The sequence below is a fragment of the Rhipicephalus microplus genome, chromosome 3 (assembly GCF_043290135.1).
Source record: "Rhipicephalus microplus isolate Deutch F79 chromosome 3, USDA_Rmic, whole genome shotgun sequence".
NCBI classification, from domain to species: Eukaryota; Metazoa; Arthropoda; class Arachnida; order Ixodida; family Ixodidae; genus Rhipicephalus; species Rhipicephalus microplus.
Window position 1 is genome coordinate 233048109 of NC_134702.1, and position 18657 is coordinate 233066765.

The window sequence follows — 18657 nt, forward strand, 5'->3', positions numbered from 1 at the left end:
GTTTCTAGTTGTGAAGTCGCTAGTTGTCGAGTCTTTAGTTGTGGAGTCTCTAGTTGTGGAGTTTCTAGTCGGAGTTTCTAGTTGTGGAGTTTCTAGTTGCGGTGCTTCTAGTTGTGGAGTTTCTCGTTGTGAAGTCTCTAGTTGTGGAGTTTCTAGTTATGGAGTTTCTAGTTGTGGAGTTTCCAGTTGTAGATTCTGTAGTTGTAGAGTTTCTAGTTGTGGGGTTTCTAGTTGCAGAGTATCTTGTTGAGGAGTTTATATTCGCGGAGTCTCTAGTTGCGGAGTTTCTAGTTGCGGAGTATTTATTTGCAGAGTCTCTAGTTGTGGAGACTCTAGTTGCAGAGTTTTCTAGTTGTGGAGCTTTAGTTATGGAGTCTCTAGTTGTGGAGTCTCTAGTTGTGGAGTTTCTAGTAGTGGAGTTTCTAGTTGTGCAGTTTCTATAGTGCAGTTTCTAGTTGTGGAGTTTTTAGTTCCGGAGATTGTAGTTGTGGAGTTCCCAGTTGTGGAGTTTCTAGTTGCGGAGTTTCTGGTTGTGGAGTCTCTAGTTGTAGAGTCTGTAGTTTTGGAGTCTCTAGTTGTGTAGTTTGTAAATAAAGTTACTACTTGCGGAGTTTCTAGTTGTGGAGTTTCTAGTTGTGGAGTTTCTAGTTGTGGAGTATCTATTGTGCAATTTCTTGGGTAGATTCTAGGTGTTAAGTTTCTAGTTGCAGAGTTTCTAGTTGTGGAGTTTCTAGTTGTAGAGTTTCTAGGTAATGAGTTTTTAGTTGTGTAGTTTCAAGTTGCGGAGTTTCTAGTTGGGAGTCTCTAGTTGTGAAGTAGTTTAGTTGTGGAGTCTCTAGTTGCGAAGTTTCTAGTGGCGGAGTTTCTAGATGTGGAGTTTCTATTTGTGGAGTTTCTAGTGCGGAGTCTCTAGTTGTGGAGTTTCTAGTTGCGGAGTCTCAAGTTGTGGAGGTTTTGGTGTTGGATTTTCTAGTTGTGGAGCGTCTAGTTGTGGAGTTTCTAGTCGTGGAGTTTCTAGTTGTAGAGTATCGAGTTGCGGAGTTTCTAGTTGCGAAGTTTCTAGTTGCGGAGTGTCTAGCTGTGAAGTTTATAGTTGCAGAGTTTCTAGTTGTGGAGTTTCTAGTTGTTGAGTTTCTAGTTGTGGAGTTTCTAGTTGCGGAGTTACAATTGCGAAGTCTCTAGTTGTGGAGTTTCTAGTTGTGGAGTTTCTAGTTGCGGAGTTTCTGGTTGTGGAGTCTCTAGTTGTGAAGTCTGTAGTTGTGGAGTCTATAGTTCTGCAGTTTGTATTTAGAGTTTCTAGTTGCGGAGTTTCTTGTTGTGGAGGTTCTAGTTGTGGAGTTTCTAGTCGTGGAGTTCTAGTTGCGGAGTTTCTAGTTGTGGAGTTTCTAGTTGTGGAATTTCTCGTTAATGAGTTTCTAGTTGTGTAGTTTCAAGTTGTGGAGTTTCTAGTTGCGGAGTCTCTAGTTGTGAAGTTGTTCAGTTGTGGAGTTTCCAGGTGTGAGGTTTCTAGTTGTGGAGTTTCAAGTTGCGGAGTTTCAAGTTGCAGAGTCTCTAATTGCGGAGTTTCTAGTTGCGGAGTTTCTAGTTGTAGAGTTTCTAGTTGCGGAGTCTCTAGTTGTGCAGTTTCTGGTTGTAGTGTTTCTAGTTAGGTAGTCTCTACTTATGAAGTCACTAGTGTTGGAGTTTCTAGTTGTGGAGTTTCTAGTTTCGGAGATTCTAGTTGTACAGTCTCTAGTTGTGGAGTCTCCAGTTGTGGAGTTTCTAGCTGTGGAGTCTCTATTTGGAGAGTTTCTAGTTGTGGTGTCTTTAGTTGCGGAGTATCTAGTTGCGGAGTTTCTAAATGTGGAGTTTCTATTTGCGGAGTTCCTAGTTGCAGAGTCTCTAGTTGTGGAGTTTCTAGTTGCGGAGTCTCTAGTTGTGGAGGTTCTAGTTGTGGAGTTTCTAGTCGTGGAGTTTCTAGCTGTAGATTTTTAGTTGTGGAGTTTCTAGTTGTGGAGTCTCTAGTTGTGAAGTTGAAGTCGGAGTTTCCACTTCTGGAGTTTCTAAATGAGGAGTGTGTAGCATGTGGATTTTCTAGTTGCAGAGTTTCTAGTTGTCAAATTTCTAGTTGTGGAGTTTCTAGTATTTGAGTCCCTAGTTGTGGAGTTTCTAGTTGTTGAGTTTCTAGTTGCGGAGTTACAATTGCGAAGTCTCTAGTTGTGGAGTTTTTAGTTGTGGAGTTTCCAGTTGTGGAGTTTCTAGTTGCGGAGTTTCTGGTTGTGGAGTGTCACGTTGTGAAGTCTGTAGTTGTGGAGTCTATAGTTCTGCAGTTTGTAATTAGAGTTTCTAGTTGTGGAGTTTCTAGTTGTGGAGGTTCTAGCTGTGGAGTTTCAAGTCGTGGAGTTTCTAGTTGCAGAGTCTCTAGTTGCGGACTTTCTAGTTGCGGAGTTTCTAGTTGTACAGTTCCTAGTTGCGGAGTCTCTAGTTGTGCAGTTTCTGGTTGTAGAGTTTCTAGTTTGGTAGTCTCTACTTATGGAGTCACTAGTGTATGAGTTTCTAGTTGTGGAGTTTCTAGTTGTAGAGTATCTAGTTGTGGAGTTTCTATTCGCGGAGTTTCTAGTTGCGGAGTCTCTAGTTGCGGAGTTTCTAGTTGCGGAGTTTCTAGTTGTGGAGTTTCCAGTTGTAAAGTTTCTAGTTGCGAACTTTCTGGTTGTGGAGTCTCTAGTTGTGGAGTCTGTAGTTGTGGAGTCTCTAGTTGTGCAGTTTGTAAACGGAGTTTCTAGTTGCGGATTTTCTAGTTGTGGAGTTTCTAGTTCTGGAGTTTCTAGCTGTGGAGTTTCTAGTTCTGGAGTTTCCAGTTGCGGAGTTTCTAGTTGCGGTGTTTCTAGTTGTGCAGTTTCTAGTTTTGAAGTCTGTAGTTGTGGAGTCTCTGGTTGTGCAGTTTGTAATCGGAGTTTCTAGTTGCGGAGTTTCTAGTTGTGGAGTTTCTAGTTGTGGAATTTCTAGTTGTGGAGTTTCAAGCTGTGAAGTTTCTAGTTGTGGAGTTTCTAGTTGCGGAGTTTCTAATTGTGGAGGTTCTAGTTGTGAAGTTTCTCAGTCGTGGAGTTTCTAGTTGCACAGTTTCTAGTTGTGGAGTTTTTCGTTATTGAGTTTCTAGTTGTGAAGTTTCTAGTTGCAGAGTTTCTAGTTGTGAAATTTCTAGTTGTGGAATTTCTAGTTGTGGAGTCTTTAGTTGTGGAGTTTCTAGTTGTTGAGTTTCTAGTTGTGGAGTTTCTAGTTGCGGAGTTACAATTGCGAAGTCTCTAGTTGTATAGTTTCTAGTTGTGGAGTTTCCAGCTGTGGAGTTTCTAGTTGTGAAGTCGCTAGTTGTCGAGTCTTTAGTTGTGGAGTCTCTAGTTGTGGAGTTTCTAGTCGGAGTTTCTAGTTGTGGAGTTTCTAGTTGCGGTGCTTCTAGTTGTGGAGTTTCTCGTTGTGAAGTCTCTAGTTGTGGAGTTTCTAGTTATGGAGTTTCTAGTTGTGGAGTTTCCAGTTGTAGATTCTGTAGTTGTAGAGTTTCTAGTTGTGGGGTTTCTAGTTGCAGAGTATCTTGTTGAGGAGTTTATATTCGCGGAGTCTCTAGTTGCGGAGTTTCTAGTTGCGGAGTATTTATTTGCAGAGTCTCTAGTTGTGGAGTCTCTAGTTGTGGAGTTTCTAGTAGTGGAGTTTCTAGTTGTGCAGTTTCTATAGTGCAGTTTCTAGTTGTGGAGTTTTTAGTTCCGGAGTTTGTAGTTGTGGAGTTCCCAGTTGTGGAGTTTCTAGTTGCGGAGTTTCTGGTTGTGGAGTCTCTAGTTGTAGAGTCTGTAGTTTTGGAGTCTCTAGTTGTGTAGTTTGTAAATAAAGTTACTACTTGCGGAGTTTCTAGTTGTGGAGTTTCTAGTTGTGGAGTTTCTAGTTGTGGAGTATCTATTGTGCAATTTCTTGGGTAGATTCTAGGTGTTAAGTTTCTAGTTGCAGAGTTTCTAGTTGTGGAGTTTCTAGTTGTAGAGTTTCTAGGTAATGAGTTTTTAGTTGTGTAGTTTCAAGTTGCGGAGTTTCTAGTTGGGAGTCTCTAGTTGTGAAGTAGTTTAGTTGTGGAGTCTCTAGTTGCGAAGTTTCTAGTGGCCGAGTTTCTAGATGTGGAGTTTCTATTTGTGGAGTTTCTAGTGCGGAGTCTCTAGTTGTGGAGTTTCTAGTTGCGGAGTCTCAAGTTGTGGAGGTTTTGGTGTTGGATTTTCTAGTTGTGGAGCGTCTAGTTGTGGAGTTTCTAGTCGTGGAGTTTCTAGTTGTAGAGTATCGAGTTGCGGAGTTTCTAGTTGCGAAGTTTCTAGTTGCGGAGTGTCTAGCTGTGAAGTTTATAGTTGCAGACTTTCTAGTTGTGGAGTTTCTAGTTGTTGAGTTTCTAGTTGTGGAGTTTCTAGTTGCGGAGTTACAATTGCGAAGTCTCTAGTTGTGGAGTTTCTAGTTGTGGAGTTTCTAGTTGCGGAGTTTCTGGTTGTGGAGTCTCTAGTTGTGAAGTCTGTAGTTGTGGAGTCTATAGTTCTGCAGTTTGTATTTAGAGTTTCTAGTTGCGGAGTTTCTTGTTGTGGAGGTTCTCGTTGTGGAGTTTCTAGTCGTGGAGTTCTAGTTGCGGAGTTTCTAGTTGTGGAGTTTCTAGTTGTGGAATTTCTCGTTAATGAGTTTCTAGTTGTGTAGTTTCAAGTTGTGGAGTTTCTAGTTGCGGAGTCTCTAGTTGTGAAGTTGTTCAGTTGTGGAGTTTCCAGGTGTGAGGTTTCTAGTTGTGGAGTTTCAAGTTGCGGAGTTTCAAGTTGCAGAGTCTCTAATTGCGGAGTTTCTAGTTGCGGAGTTTCTAGTTGTAGAGTTTCTAGTTGCGGAGTCTCTAGTTGTGCAGTTTCTGGTTGTAGTGTTTCTAGTTAGGTAGTCTCTACTTATGAAGTCACTAGTGTTGGAGTTTCTAGTTGTGGAGTTTCTAGTTTCGGAGATTCTAGTTGTACAGTCTCTAGTTGTGGAGTCTCCAGTTGTGGAGTTTCTAGCTGTGGAGTCTCTAGTTGTGAAGTTGAAGTCGGAGTTTCCACTTCTGGAGTTTCTAAATGAGGAGTGTGTAGCATGTGGATTTTCTAGTTGCAGAGTTTCTAGTTGTCAAATTTCTAGTTGTGGAGTTTCTAGTATTTGAGTCCCTAGTTGTGGAGTTTCTAGTTGTTGAGTTTCTAGTTGCGGAGTTACAATTGCGAAGTCTCTAGTTGTGGAGTTTTTAGTTGTGGAGTTTCCAGTTGTGGAGTTTCTAGTTGCGGAGTTTCTGGTTGTGGAGTGTCACGTTGTGAAGTCTGTAGTTGTGGAGTCTATAGTTCTGCAGTTTGTAATTAGAGTTTCTAGTTGTGGAGTTTCTAGTTGTGGAGGTTCTAGTTGTGGAGTTTCAAGTCATGGAGTTTCTAGTTGCAGAGTCTCTAGTTGCGGAGTTTCTAGTTGCGGAGTTTCTAGTTGTACAGTTCCTAGTTGCGGAGTCTCTAGTTGTGCAGTTTCTGGTTGTAGAGTTTCTAGTTTGGTAGTCTCTACTTATGGAGTCACTAATGTATGAGTTTCTAGTTGTGGAGTTTCTAGTTGTAGAGTATCTAGTTGTGGAGTTTCTATTCGCGGAGTTTCTAGTTGCGGAGTCTCTAGTTGCGGAGTTTCTAGTTGCGGAGTTTCTAGTTGTGGAGTTTCCAGTTGTAAAGTTTCTAGTTGCGAACTTTCTGGTTGTGGAGTCTCTAGTTGTGGAGTCTGTAGTTGTGGAGTCTCTAGTTGTGCAGTTTGTAAACGGAGTTTCTAGTTGCGGATTTTCTAGTTGTGGAGTTTCTAGTTCTGGAGTTTCTAGCTGTGGAGTTTCTAGTTCTGGAGTTTCCAGTTGCGGAGTTTCTAGTTGTGGAGTCTCTAGTTGTCGAGTCTCTAGTTGTGGAGTCTAGTTGTGGAGTTTCTAGTCGGAGTTTCTAGTTGTGGAGTTTCTAGTTGCGGTGTTTCTAGTTGTGCAGTCTCTAGTTTTGAAGTCTGTAGTTGTGGAGTCTCTGGTTGTGCAGTTTGTAATCGGAGTTTCTAGTTGCGGAGTTTCTAGTTGAGGAGTTTCTAGTTGTGGAATTTCTAGTTGTGGAGTTTCAAGCTGTGAAGTTTCCAGTTGTGGAGTTTCTAGTTTCGGAGTTTCTAATTATGGAGGTTCTAGTTGTGAAGTTTCTCAGTCGTGGAGTTTCTAGTTGCGCAGTTTCTAGTTGGGGAGTTTTTCGTTAATGAGTTTCTAGTTGTGAAGTTTCTAGTTGCAGAGTTTCTAGTTGTTAAATTTCTAGTTGTGGAATTTCTAGTTGTGGAGTATTTAGTTGTGGAGTTTCTAGTGTTTGAGTTTCTAGTTGTGGAGTTTCTAGTTGCGGAGTTACAATTGCGAAGTCTCTAGTTGTATAGTTTCTAGTTGTGGAGTTTCCAGCTGTGGAGTTTCTAGTTGTGAAGTCGCTAGTTGTCGAGTCTTTAGTTGTGGAGTTTCTAGTTGTGGAGTTTCTAGTTGCGGTGTTTCTAGTTGTGGAGTTTCTCGTTGTGAAGTCTCTAGTTGTGGAGTTTCTAGTCATGGTGTTTCTAGTTGTGGAGTTTCCAGTTGTAGAGTCTGTAGTTGTAGAGTTTCTAGTTGTGGGGTTTCTAGTTGTAGAGTATCTTGTTGTGGAGTTTCTATTCGCGGAGTCTCTAGTTGCGCAGTTTCTAGTTGCGGAGTATTCAGTTACAGAGTCTCTAGTTGTGGAGACTCTAGTTGCAGAGTTTTCTTGTTGTGGAGCTTTAGTTATGGAGTCTCTAGTTGTGGAGTCTCTAGTTGTGGAGTTTCTAGTAGTGGAGTTTCTAGTTGTGGAGGTTTTGGTGTTGGATTTTCTAGTTGTGGAGCGTCTAGTTGTGGAGTTTCTAGTCGTGGAGTTTCTAGTTGTAGAGTATCTAGTTGCGGAGTTTCTAGTTGCGAAGTTTCTAGTTGCGGATTGTCTAGCTGTGAAGTTTCTAGTTGCAGAGTTTCTAGTTGTGGAGTTTCTAGTTGTTGAGTTTCTAGTTGTGGAATTTCTAGTTGCGGAGTTACAATTGCGAAGTCTCTAGTTGTGGAGTTTCTAGTTGTGAAGTGTCTAGTTATGGAGTTTCTAGTTGCGGAGTTTCTGGTTGTGGAGTCTCTAGTTGTGAAGTCTGTAGTTGTGGAGTCTATAGTTCTGCAGTTTGTAATTAGAGTTTCTAGTTGTGGAGTTTCTAGTTGTGGAGGTTCTAGTTGTGGAGTTTCAAGTCAAGGAGTTTCTAGTTGTGGAGTTTCTGGTTGCGGAGTTTCTAGTTGCGGAGTTTCCAGTTGCAGAGTCTCTAGTTGCGGAGTTTCTAGTTGCGGAGTCTCTAGTTGCGGAGTTTCTAGTTGCGGAGTTTCTAGTTGTGGAGTTTCCAGTTGTAAAGTTTCTAGTTGCGAACTTTCTGGTTGTGGAGTCTCTAGTTGTGGAGTCTGTAGTTGTGGAGTCTCTAGTTGTGCAGTTTGTAAACGGAGTTTCTAGTTGCGGATTTTCTAGTTGTGGAGTTTCTAGTTCTGGAGTTTCTAGCTGTGGAGTTTCTAGTTCTGGAGTTTCCAGTTGCGGAGTTTCTAGTTGTGGAGTCTCTAGTTGTCGAGTCTCTAGTTGTGGAGTCTAGTTGTGGAGTTTCTAGTCGGAGTTTCTAGTTGTGGAGTTTCTAGTTGCGGTGTTTCTAGTTGTGCAGTCTCTAGTTTTGAAGTCTGTAGTTGTGGAGTCTCTGGTTGTGCAGTTTGTAATCGGAGTTTCTAGTTGCGGAGTTTCTAGTTGAGGAGTTTCTAGTTGTGGAATTTCTAGTTGTGGAGTTTCAAGCTGTGAAGTTTCCAGTTGTGGAGTTTCTAGTTTCGGAGTTTCTAATTATGGAGGTTCTAGTTGTGAAGTTTCTCAGTCGTGGAGTTTCTAGTTGCGCAGTTTCTAGTTGGGGAGTTTTTCGTTAATGAGTTTCTAGTTGTGAAGTTTCTAGTTGCAGAGTTTCTAGTTGTTAAATTTCTAGTTGTGGAATTTCTAGTTGTGGAGTCTTTAGTTGTGGAGTTTCTAGTGTTTGAGTTTCTAGTTGTGGAGTTTCTAGTTGCGGAGTTACAATTGCGAAGTCTCTAGTTGTATAGTTTCTAGTTGTGGAGTTTCCAGCTGTGGAGTTTCTAGTTGTGAAGTCGCTAGTTGTCGAGTCTTTAGTTGTGGAGTCTCTAGTTGTGGAGTTTCTAGTCGGAGTTTCTAGTTGTGGAGTTTCTAGTTGCGGTGTTTCTAGTTGTGGAGTTTCTCGTTGTGAAGTCTCTAGTTGTGGAGTTTCTAGTTATGGTGTTTCTAGTTGTGGAGTTTCCAGTTGTAGAGTCTGTAGTTGTAGAGTTTCTAGTTGTGGGGTTTCTAGTTGTAGAGTATCTTGTTGTGGAGTTTCTATTCGCGGAGTCTCTAGTTGCGCAGTTTCTAGTTGCGGAGTATTCAGTTACAGAGTCTCTAGTTGTGGAGACTCTAGTTGCAGAGTTTTCTTGTTGTGGAGCTTTAGTTATGGAGTCTCTAGTTGTGGAGTCTCTAGTTGTGGAGTTTCTAGTAGTGGAGTTTCTAGTTGTGGAGGTTTTGGTGTTGGATTTTCTAGTTGTGGAGCGTCTAGTTGTGGAGTTTCTAGTCGTGGAGTTTCTAGTTGTAGAGTATCTAGTTGCGGAGTTTCTAGTTGCGAAGTTTCTAGTTGCGGATTGTCTAGCTGTGAAGTTTCTAGTTGCAGAGTTTCTAGTTGTGGAGTTTCTAGTTGTTGAGTTTCTAGTTGTGGAATTTCTAGTTGCGGAGTTACAATTGCGAAGTCTCTAGTTGTGGAGTTTCTAGTTGTGAAGTTTCTAGTTGTGGAGTTTCTAGTTGCGGAGTTTCTGGTTGTGGAGTCTCTAGTTGTGAAGTCTGTAGTTGTGGAGTCTATAGTTCTGCAGTTTGTAATTAGAGTTTCTAGTTGTGGAGTTTCTAGTTGTGGAGGTTCTAGTTGTGGAGTTTCAAGTCGTGGAGTTTCTAGTTGTGGAGTTTCTGGTTGCGGAGTTTCTAGTTGCGGAGTTTCCAGTTGCAGAGTCTCTAGTTGCGGAGTTTCTAGTTGCGGAGTCTCTAGTTGTGGAGGTTATAGTTGTGGAGTTTCTAGTCGTGGAGTTTCTAGCTGTAGAGTTTCTAGTTGAGTTTCTAGATGTGGAGTCTCTAGTTGTGATGTTTGAAGTCGGAGTTTCTAATTGAGGAGTGTGTAGCATGTGGATTTTCTAGTTGCAGAGTTTCTAGTTGTCAAATTTCTAGTTGTGGAGTTTCTAGAATTTGAGTCTCTAGTTGTGGAGTTTCTAGTTGTTGAGTTTCTAGTTGTGGAGTTTCTAGTGGCGGAGTTTCAAGTGTGGAGTCTCAAGTTGTGGAGTTTCCAGTTGGGGATTTTCTAGTTGCGGAGTTTCTGGTTGTGGAGTCTCTAGTTTTGGAGTCTGTTGTTGTGGAGTCTCTGGTTGTGCAGTTTGTAATCGGAGTTTCTAGTTGCGGAGTTTTTAGTTGTGGAGTTTCTAGTTGTGGAATTTCTAGTTGTGGAATTTCAAGCTGTGGAGTTTCTAGTTGTGGAGGTTCTAGTTGCGGAGTTTCTAGTTGTGGAGGCTATAGTTGTGGAATTTCTATTTGTAGAGTCTCTAGTTGTGGAGTTTCTAGTTGTGGAGTTTCCAGTTGTGGAGTTTGTATTTGCGGAGTTTCTGGTTGTGGAGTCTCTAGTTGTGGAGTCTCTAGTTGTGGAGTTTCTAGTTGCGCAGTTTGTAATCGGAGTTTCTAGTTGCGGAGTTTCTAGTTGTGGAGTTTCTCGTTGTGAAGTCTCTAGTTGTGGAGTTTCTAGTTATGGAGTTTCTAGTTGTGGAGTTTCCAGTTGTAGAGTCTGTAGTTGTAGAGTTTCTAGTTGTGGGGTTTCTAGTTGCAGAGTATCTTGTTGAGGAGTTTATATTCGCGGAGTCTCTAGTTGCGGAGTTTCTAGTTGCGGAGTATTTATTTGCAGAGTCTCTAGTTGTGGAGACTCTAGTTGCAGAGTTTTCTAGTTGTGGAGCTTTAGTTATGGAGTCTCTAGTTGTGGAGTCTCTAGTTGTGGAGTTTCTAGTAGTGGAGTTTCTAGTTGTGCAGTTTCTATAGTGCAGTTTCTAGTTGTGGAGTTTTTAGTTCCGGAGTTTGTAGTTGTGGAGTTCCCAGTTGTGGAGTTTCTAGTTGCGGAGTTTCTGGTTGTGGAGTCTCTAGTTGCAGAGTCTGTAGTTTTGGAGTCTCTAGTTGTGTAGTTTGTAAATAAAGTTACTACTTGCGGAGTTTCTAGTTGTGGAGTTTCTAGTTGTGGAGTTTCTAGTTGTGGAGTATCTATTGTGCAATTTCTTGGGTAGATTCTAGGTGTTAAGTTTCTAGTTGCAGAGTTTCTAGTTGTGGAGTTTCTAGTTGTAGAGTTTCTAGGTAATGAGTTTTTAGTTGTGTAGTTTCAAGTTGCGGAGTTTCTAGTTGGGAGTCTCTAGTTGTGAAGTAGTTTAGTTGTGGAGTCTCTAGTTGCGAAGTTTCTAGTGGCGGAGTTTCTAGATGTGGAGTTTCTATTTGTGGAGTTTCTAGTGCGGAGTCTCTAGTTGTGGAGTTTCTAGTTGCGGAGTCTCAAGTTGTGGAGGTTTTGGTGTTGGATTTTCTAGTTGTGGAGCGTCTAGTTGTGGAGTTTCTAGTCGTGGAGTTTCTAGTTGTAGAGTATCGAGTTGCGGAGTTTCTAGTAGCGAAGTTTCTAGTTGCGGAGTGTCTAGCTGTGAAGTTTATAGTTGCAGAGTTTCTAGTTGTGGAGTTTCTAGTTGTTGAGTTTCTAGTTGTGGAGTTTCTAGTTGCGGAGTTTCTAGTTGCGGAGTTTCTGGTTGTGGAGTCTCTAGTTGTGAAGTCTGTAGTTGTGGAGTCTATAGTTCTGCAGTTTGTATTTAGAGTTTCTAGTTGTGAAGTTTCTAGTTGTGGAGGTTCTAGTTGTGGAGTTTCAAGTCGTGGAGTTTCTAGTTGTGGAGTTTCTAGTTGTGGAGTTTTTCGTTAATGAGTTTCTAGTTGTGTAGTTTCAAGTTGCGGAGTTTCCAGTTGCAGAGTCTCTAGTTGTGGAGTTTCTAGTTGCGGAGTTTCAAATGCGGAGTCTCTAGATTTGAAGTTTCTAGTAGCGGAGTATCTAGTTGTGGAGTTTCTAGTAGTGGAGTTTCTAGTTGTGGAGTTTCTAGTTGTAGAGTATCTAGTTGTGGAGTTTCTATTCGCGGAGTCTCTAGTTGTGGAGTTTCTAGTTGTGGAGTTTCAAGCTGTGGAGTTTCTAGTTCTGGAGTTTCTAGTCGGAGTTTCTAGTTGTGGAGTTTGGAGTTGCGGTGTTTCTAGATGGGGAGTCTGTAGTTGTGGATTCTCTGGTTGTGCAGTTTGTAATCGGAGTTTCAAGTTGCAGAGTCTCTAGTTGCGGAGTTTCTAGTTGTACAGTTTCTAGTTGCGGAGTCTCTAGTTGTCAGTTTCTGGTTGTAGAGTTTCTAGTTAGGTAGTCTCTACTTATGGAGTCACTAGTGTATGAGTTTCTAGTTGTGGAGTTTCTAGTTTCGGAGTTTCTAGTTGTAGAGTCTCTAGTTGTGGAGTCTCTAGTTGCGGAGTTTCTAGCTGTGGAGTCTCTATTTGGAGAGTTCCTAGTTGTGGTGTCTTTAGTTGCGGAGTATCTAGTTGCGGAGTTTCTAGATGTGGAGTTTCTATTTGCGGAGTTCCTAGTTGCAGAGTCTCTAGTTGTGGAGTTTCTAGTTGCGGAGTCTCTAGTTGTGGAAGTTCTAGTTGTGGAGTTTCTAGTCGTGGAGTTTCTAGTTGCGCAGTTTCTAGTTGTGGAGTTTCTAGTTCTGGAGTTTCCAGTTGCGGAGTGTCTAGTTGTCGAGTCTCTAGTTGTGGAGTTTCCAGTCGGAGTTTCTAGTTGCAGAGATTCTAGTTGATAAATTTCTAGTTGTGGAGCTTCTAGTTACGGAGTCTTTAGTTGTGGAGTTTCTTGTGGAGTTTCCAGCTGTAAAGTTTGTAGTTGCGGAGTTTCTGGTTGTGGAGTCTCTAGTTGAGGAGTCAAGTTGCAGAGTCTCTAGTTGCGGAGTTTCTAGTTGCGGAGTTTCTAGTTGTAGAGTTTCTAGTTGCGGAGTCTCTAGTTGTGCAGTTTCTGGTTGTAGAGTTTCTAGTTAGGTAGTCTCTACTTATGGAGTCACTAGTTTTGGAGTTTCTAGTTGTGGAGTATCTGGTTGTGGAGTTTCTAGTTGTAGTGTATCTAGTTGTGGAGTTTCTAGTTGTGGAGTTTCAAGCTGTGGAGTTTCCAGTTCTGGAGTTTTCAGTTGCGGAGTTTCTAGTTATGGAGTCTCTTGTTGTCGAGTCTCTAGTTGTGGGGTCTCTAGTTTTGGAGTTTCTAGTCGGAGTTTCTAGATGTGGAGTCTGTAGTTGTGGAGTCTCTGGTTGTGCAGTTTGTAATCGGAGTTTCTAGTTGCGGAGTTTCTAGTTGTGCAATTTCTAGTTGTTGAATTTCTAGTTGTGGAGTTTGAAGCTGTGGAGTTTCTAGTTGCGGAGTTTCTAATTGTGGAGGTTCTAGTTGTGGAGTTTCTAGTCGTGGAGTTTCTAGTTGCGCATTTTCTAGTTGTGGAGTTTCTAGTTCTGGAGTTTCCAGTTGCGGAGTGTCTAGTTGTCGAGTCTATAGTTGTGGAGTTTCAAGTCGTGGAGTTTCTAGTTGTGGAGTTTCAAGTTGCGGAGTTTCTAGTTGTGGAGGTTCTAGTTGTGGAGTTTTTAGTCGTGGAGTTCTAGTTGTGGAGTTTCTAGTTGTGGAGTTTCTAGTTGTGAAGGCTCTAGTTGTGGAGTTTCCAGTTGCAGAGTCTGTAGTTGTGAAGTTTCTAGTTGTGGGGTTTCTAGTTGTAGACTATCTTGTTGTGGAGTTTCTATTCGCGGAGTCTCTAGTTGCGGAGTCTCTAGTTACGGAGTTTCTAGTTGCGGAGTCTTTAGTTACGGAGTCTCTAGTTGTGGAGACTCTAGTTGCGGAGTTTTCTAGTGGTGGAGCTTTAGTTATTGAGTCTCTAGTTGTGGAGTTTCTAGTTGTGGAGTTTCTATTTGTGGAGTTTCTAGTGCGGAGTCTCTAGTTGTGGAGTTTCTAGTTGCGGAGTCTCAAGTTGTGTAGGTTATGGTGTTGGATTTTCTAGTTGTGGAGTTTCTAGTTGCGGAGTTACAATTGCGAAGTCTCTAGTTGTGGAGTTTCTAGTTGTGGAGTTTCCAGTTGTGGAGTTTCTAGTTGCGGAGTTTCTGGTTGTGGAATGTCTAGTTGTGAAGTCTGTAGTTGTGGAGTCTATAGTTCTGCAGTTTGTAAAAGAGTTTCTAGTTGTGGAGTTTCTAGTTGTGGAGGTTCTAGTTGTGGAGTTTCAAGTCGTGGAATTTCTAGTTGTGGAGTTTCTAGTTGCGGAGTTTCTTGTTGTGGAGGTTCTAGTTGTGGAGTTTCTAGTCGTGGAGTTCTAGTTGCGGAGTTTCTAGTTGTGGAGTTTCTAGTTGTGGAATTTCTCGTTAATGAGTTTCTAGTTGTGTAGTTTCAAGTTGTGGAGTTTCTAGTTGCGGAGTCTCTAGTTGTGAAGTTGTTCAGTTGTGGAGTTTCCAGGTGTGAGGTTTCTAGTTGTGGAGTTTCAAGTTGCGGAGTTTCAAGTTGCAGAGTCTCTAATTGCGGAGTTTCTAGTTGCGGAGTTTCTAGTTGTAGAGTTTCTAGTTGCGGAGTCTCTAGTTGTGCAGTTTCTGGTTGTAGTGTTTCTAGTTAGGTAGTCTCTACTTATGAAGTCACTAGTGTTGGAGTTTCTAGTTGTGGAGTTTCTAGTTTCGGAGATTCTAGTTGTACAGTCTCTAGTTGTGGAGTCTCCAGTTGTGGAGTTTCTAGCTGTGGAGTCTCTATTTGGAGAGTTTCTAGTTGTGGTGTCTTTAGTTGCGGAGTATCTAGTTGCGGAGTTTCTAAATGTGGAGTTTCTATTTGCGGAGTTCCTAGTTGCAGAGTCTCTATTCGCGGAGTTTCTAGTTGCGGAGTCTCTAGTTGCGGAGTTTCTAGTTGCGGAGTTTCTAGTTGTGGAGTTTCCAGTTGTAAAGTTTCTAGTTGCGAACTTTCTGGTTGTGGAGTCTCTAGTTGTGGAGTCTGTAGTTGTGGAGTCTCTAGTTGTGCAGTTTGTAAACGGAGTTTCTAGTTGCGGATTTTCTAGTTGTGAAGTTTCTAGTTCTGGAGTTTCTAGCTGTGGAGTTTCTAGTTCTGGAGTTTCCAGTTGCGGAGTTTCTAGTTGTGGAGTCTCTAGTTGTTGAGTCTCTAGTTGTGGAGTCTAGTTGTGGAGTTTCTAGTCGGAGTTTCTAGTTGTGGAGTTTCTAGTTGCGGTGTTTCTAGTTGTGCAGTCTCTAGTTTTGAAGTCTGTAGTTGTGGAGTCTCTGGTTGTGCAGTTTGTAATCGGAGTTTCTAGTTGCGGAGTTTCTAGTTGAGGAGTTTCTAGTTGTGGAATTTCTAGTTGTGGAGTTTCAAGCTGTGAAGTTTCTAGTTGTGGAGTTTCTAGTTTCGGAGTTTCTAATTGTGGAGGTTCTAGTTGTGAAGTTTCTCAGTCGTGGAGTTTCTAGTTGCGCAGTTTCTAGTTGGGGAGTTTTTCGTTAATGAGTTTCTAGTTGTGAAGTTTCTAGTTGCAGAGTTTCTAGTTGTTAAATTTCTAGTTGTGGAATTTCTAGTTGTGGAGTCTTTAGTTGTGGAGTTTCTAGTGTTTGAGTTTCTAGTTGTGGAGTTTCTAGTTGCGGAGTTACAATTGCGAAGTCTCTAGTTGTATAGTTTCTAGTTGTGGAGTTTCCAGCTGTGGAGATTCTAGTTGTGAAGTCGCTAGTTGTCGAGTCTTTAGTTGTGGAGTCTCTAGTTGTGGAGTTTCTAGTCGGAGTTTCTAGTTGTGGAGTTTCTAGTTGCGGTGTTTCTAGTTGTGGAGTTTCTCGTTGTGAAGTCTCTAGTTGTGGAGTTTCTAGTTATGGTGTTTCTAGTGGTGAAGTTTCCAGTTGTAGAGTCTGTGGTTGTAGAGTTTCTAGTTGTGGGGTTTCTAGTTGTAGATTATCTTGTTGTGGAGTTTCTATTCGCGGAGTCTCTAGTTGCGGAGTTTCTAGTTGCGGAGTATTCAGTTACAGAGTCTCTAGTTGTGGAGACTCTAGTTGCAGAGTTTTCTTGTTGTGGAGCTTTAGTTATGGAGTCTCTAGTTGTGGAGTCTCTAGTTGTGGAGTTTCTAGTAGTGGAGTTTCTAGTTGTGGAGGTTTTGGTGTTGGATTTTCTAGTTGTGGAGCGTCTAGTTGTGGAGTTTCTAGTCGTGGAGTTTCTAGTTGTAGAGTATCTAGTTGCGGAGTTTCTAGTTGCGAAGTTTCTAGTTGCGGATTGTCTAGCTGTGAAGTTTCTAGTTGCAGAGTTTCTAGTTGTGGAGTTTCTAGTTGTTGAGTTTCTAGTTGTGGAATTTCTAGTTGCGGAGTTACAATTGCGAAGTCTCTAGTTGTGGAGTTTCTAGTTGTGAAGTTTCTAGTTGTGGAGTTTCTAGTTGCGGAGTTTCTGGTTGTGGAGTCTCTAGTTGTGAAGTCTGTAGTTGTGGAGTTTCTAGTTGCGCAGTTTGTAATCGGAGTTTCTAGTTGCGGAGTTTCTAGTTGTGGAGTTTCTCGTTGTGAAGTCTCTAGTTGTGGAGTTTCTAGTTATGGAGTTTCTAGTTGTGGAGTTTCCAGTTGTAGAGTCTGTAGTTGTAGAGTTTCTAGTTGTGGGGTTTCTAGTTGCAGAGTATCTTGTTGAGGAGTTTATATTCGCGGAGTCTCTAGTTGCGGAGTTTCTAGTTGCGGAGTATTTATTTGCAGAGTCTCTAGTTGTGGAGACTCTAGTTGCAGAGTTTTCTAGTTGTGGAGCTTTAGTTATGGAGTCTCTAGTTGTGGAGTCTCTAGTTGTGGAGTTTCTAGTAGTGGAGTTTCTAGTTGTGCAGTTTCTATAGTGCAGTTTCTAGTTGTGGAGTTTTTAGTTCCGGAGTTTGTAGTTGTGGAGTTCCCAGTTGTGGAGTTTCTAGTTGCGGAGTTTCTGGTTGTGGAGTCTCTAGTTGTAGAGTCTGTAGTTTTGGAGTCTCTAGTTGTGTAGTTTGTAAATAAAGTTACTACTTGCGGAGTTTCTAGTTGTGGAGTTTCTAGTTGTGGAGTTTCTAGTTGTGGAGTATCTATTGTGCAATTTCTTGGGTAGATTCTAGGTGTTAAGTTTCTAGTTGCAGAGTTTCTAGTTGTGGAGTTTCTAGTTGTAGAGTTTCTAGGTAATGAGTTTTTAGTTGTGTAGTTTCAAGTTGCGGAGTTTCTAGTTGGGAGTCTCTAGTTGTGAAGTAGTTTAGTTGTGGAGTCTCTAGTTGCGAAGTTTCTAGTGGCGGAGTTTCTAGATGTGGAGTTTCTATTTGTGGAGTTTCTAGTGCGGAGTCTCTAGTTGTGGAGTTTCTAGTTGCGGAGTCTCAAGTTGTGGAGGTTTTGGTGTTGGATTTTCTAGTTGTGGAGCGTCTAGTTGTGGAGTTTCTAGTCGTGGAGTTTCTAGTTGTAGAGTATCGAGTTGCGGAGTTTCTAGTAGCGAAGTTTCTAGTTGCGGAGTGTCTAGCTGTGAAGTTTATAGTTGCAGAGTTTCTAGTTGTGGAGTTTCTAGTTGTTGAGTTTCTAGTTGTGGAGTTTCTAGTTGCGGAGTTACAATTGCGAAGTCTTTAGTTGTGGAGTTTCTAGTTGTGGAGTTTCTAGTTGCGGAGTTTCTGGTTGTGGAGTCTCTAGTTGTGAAGTCTGTAGTTGTGGAGTCTATAGTTCTGCAGTTTGTATTTAGAGTTTCTAGTTGTGAAGTTTCTAGTTGTGGAGGTTCTAGTTGTGGAGTTTCAAGTCGTGGAGTTTCTAGTTGTGGAGTTTCTAGTTGTGGAGTTTTTCGTTAATGAGTTTCTAGTTGTGTAGTTTCAAGTTGCGGAGTTTCCAGTTGCAGAGTCTCTAGTTGTGGAGTTTCTAGTTGCGGAGTTTCAAATGCGGAGTCTCTAGATTTGAAGTTTCTAGTAGCGGAGTATCTAGTTGTGGAGTTTCTAGTAGTGGAGTTTCTAGTTGTGGAGTTTCTAGTTGTAGAGTATCTAGTTGTGGAGTTTCTATTCGCGGAGTCTCTAGTTGTGGAGTTTCTAGTTGTGGAGTTTCAAGCTGTGGAGTTTCTAGTTCTGGAGTTTCTAGTCGGAGTTTCTAGTTGTGGAGTTTGGAGTTGCGGTGTTTCTAGATGGGGAGTCTGTAGTTGTGGATTCTCTGGTTGTGCAGTTTGTAATCGGAGTTTCAAGTTGCAGAGTCTCTAGTTGCGGAGTTTCTAGTTGTACAGTTTCTAGTTGCGGAGTCTCTAGTTGTCAGTTTCTGGTTGTAGAGTTTCTAGTTAGGTAGTCTCTACTTATGGAGTCACTAGTGTATGAGTTTCTAGTTGTGGAGTTTCTAGTTTCGGAGTTTCTAGTTGTAGAGTCTCTAGTTGTGGAGTCTCTAGTTGCGGAGTTTCTAGCTGTGGAGTCTCTATTTGGAGAGTTCCTAGTTGTGGTGTCTTTAGTTGCGGAGTATCTAGTTGCGGAGTTTCTAGATGTGGAGTTTCTATTTGCGGAGTTCCTAGTTGCAGAGTCTCTAGTTGTGGAGTTTCTAGTTGCGGAGTCTCTAGTTGTGGAAGTTCTAGTTGTGGAGTTTCTAGTCGTGGAGTTTCTAGTTGCGCAGTTTCTAGTTGTGGAGTTTCTAGTTCTGGAGTTTCCAGTTGCGGAGTGTCTAGTTGTCGAGTCTCTAGTTGTGGAGTTTCCAGTCGGAGTTTCTAGTTGCAGAGATTCTAGTTGATAAATTTCTAGTTGTGGAGCTTCTAGTTGCGGAGTCTTTAGTTGCGGAGTTTCTGGTTGTGGAGTCTCTAGTTGAGGAGTCAAGTTGCAGAGTCTCTAGTTGCGGAGTTTCTAGTTGCGGAGTTTCTAGTTGTAGAGTTTCTAGTTGCGGAGTCTCTAGTTGTGCAGTTTCTGGTTGTAGAGTTTCTAGTTAGGTAGTCTCTACTTATGGAGTCACTAGTTTTGGAGTTTCTAGTTGTGGAGTATCTGGTTGTGGAGTTTCTAGTTGTAGTGTATCTAGTTGTGGAGTTTCTAGTTGTGGAGTTTCAAGCTGTGGAGTTTCCAGTTCTGGAGTTTTCAGTTGCGGAGTTTCTAGTTATGGAGTCTCTTGTTGTCGAGTCTCTAGTTGTGGGGTCTCTAGTTTTGGAGTTTCTAGTCGGAGTTTCTAGATGTGGAGTCTGTAGTTGTGGAGTCTCTGGTTGTGCAGTTTGTAATCGGAGTTTCTAGTTGCGGAGTTTCTAGTTGTGCAATTTCTAGTTGTTGAATTTCTAGTTGTGGAGTTTGAAGCTGTGGAGTTTCTAGTTGCGGAGTTTCTAATTGTGGAGGTTCTAGTTGTGGAGTTTCTAGTCGTGGAGTTTCTAGTTGCGCATTTTCTAGTTGTGGAGTTTCTAGTTCTGGAGTTTCCAGTTGCGGAGTGTCTAGTTGTCGAGTCTATAGTTGTGGAGTTTCAAGTCGTGGAGTTTCTAGTTGTGGAGTTTCAAGTTGCGGAGTTTCTAGTTGTGGAGGTTCTAGTTGTGGAGTTTTTAGTCGTGGAGTTCTAGTTGTGGAGTTTCTAG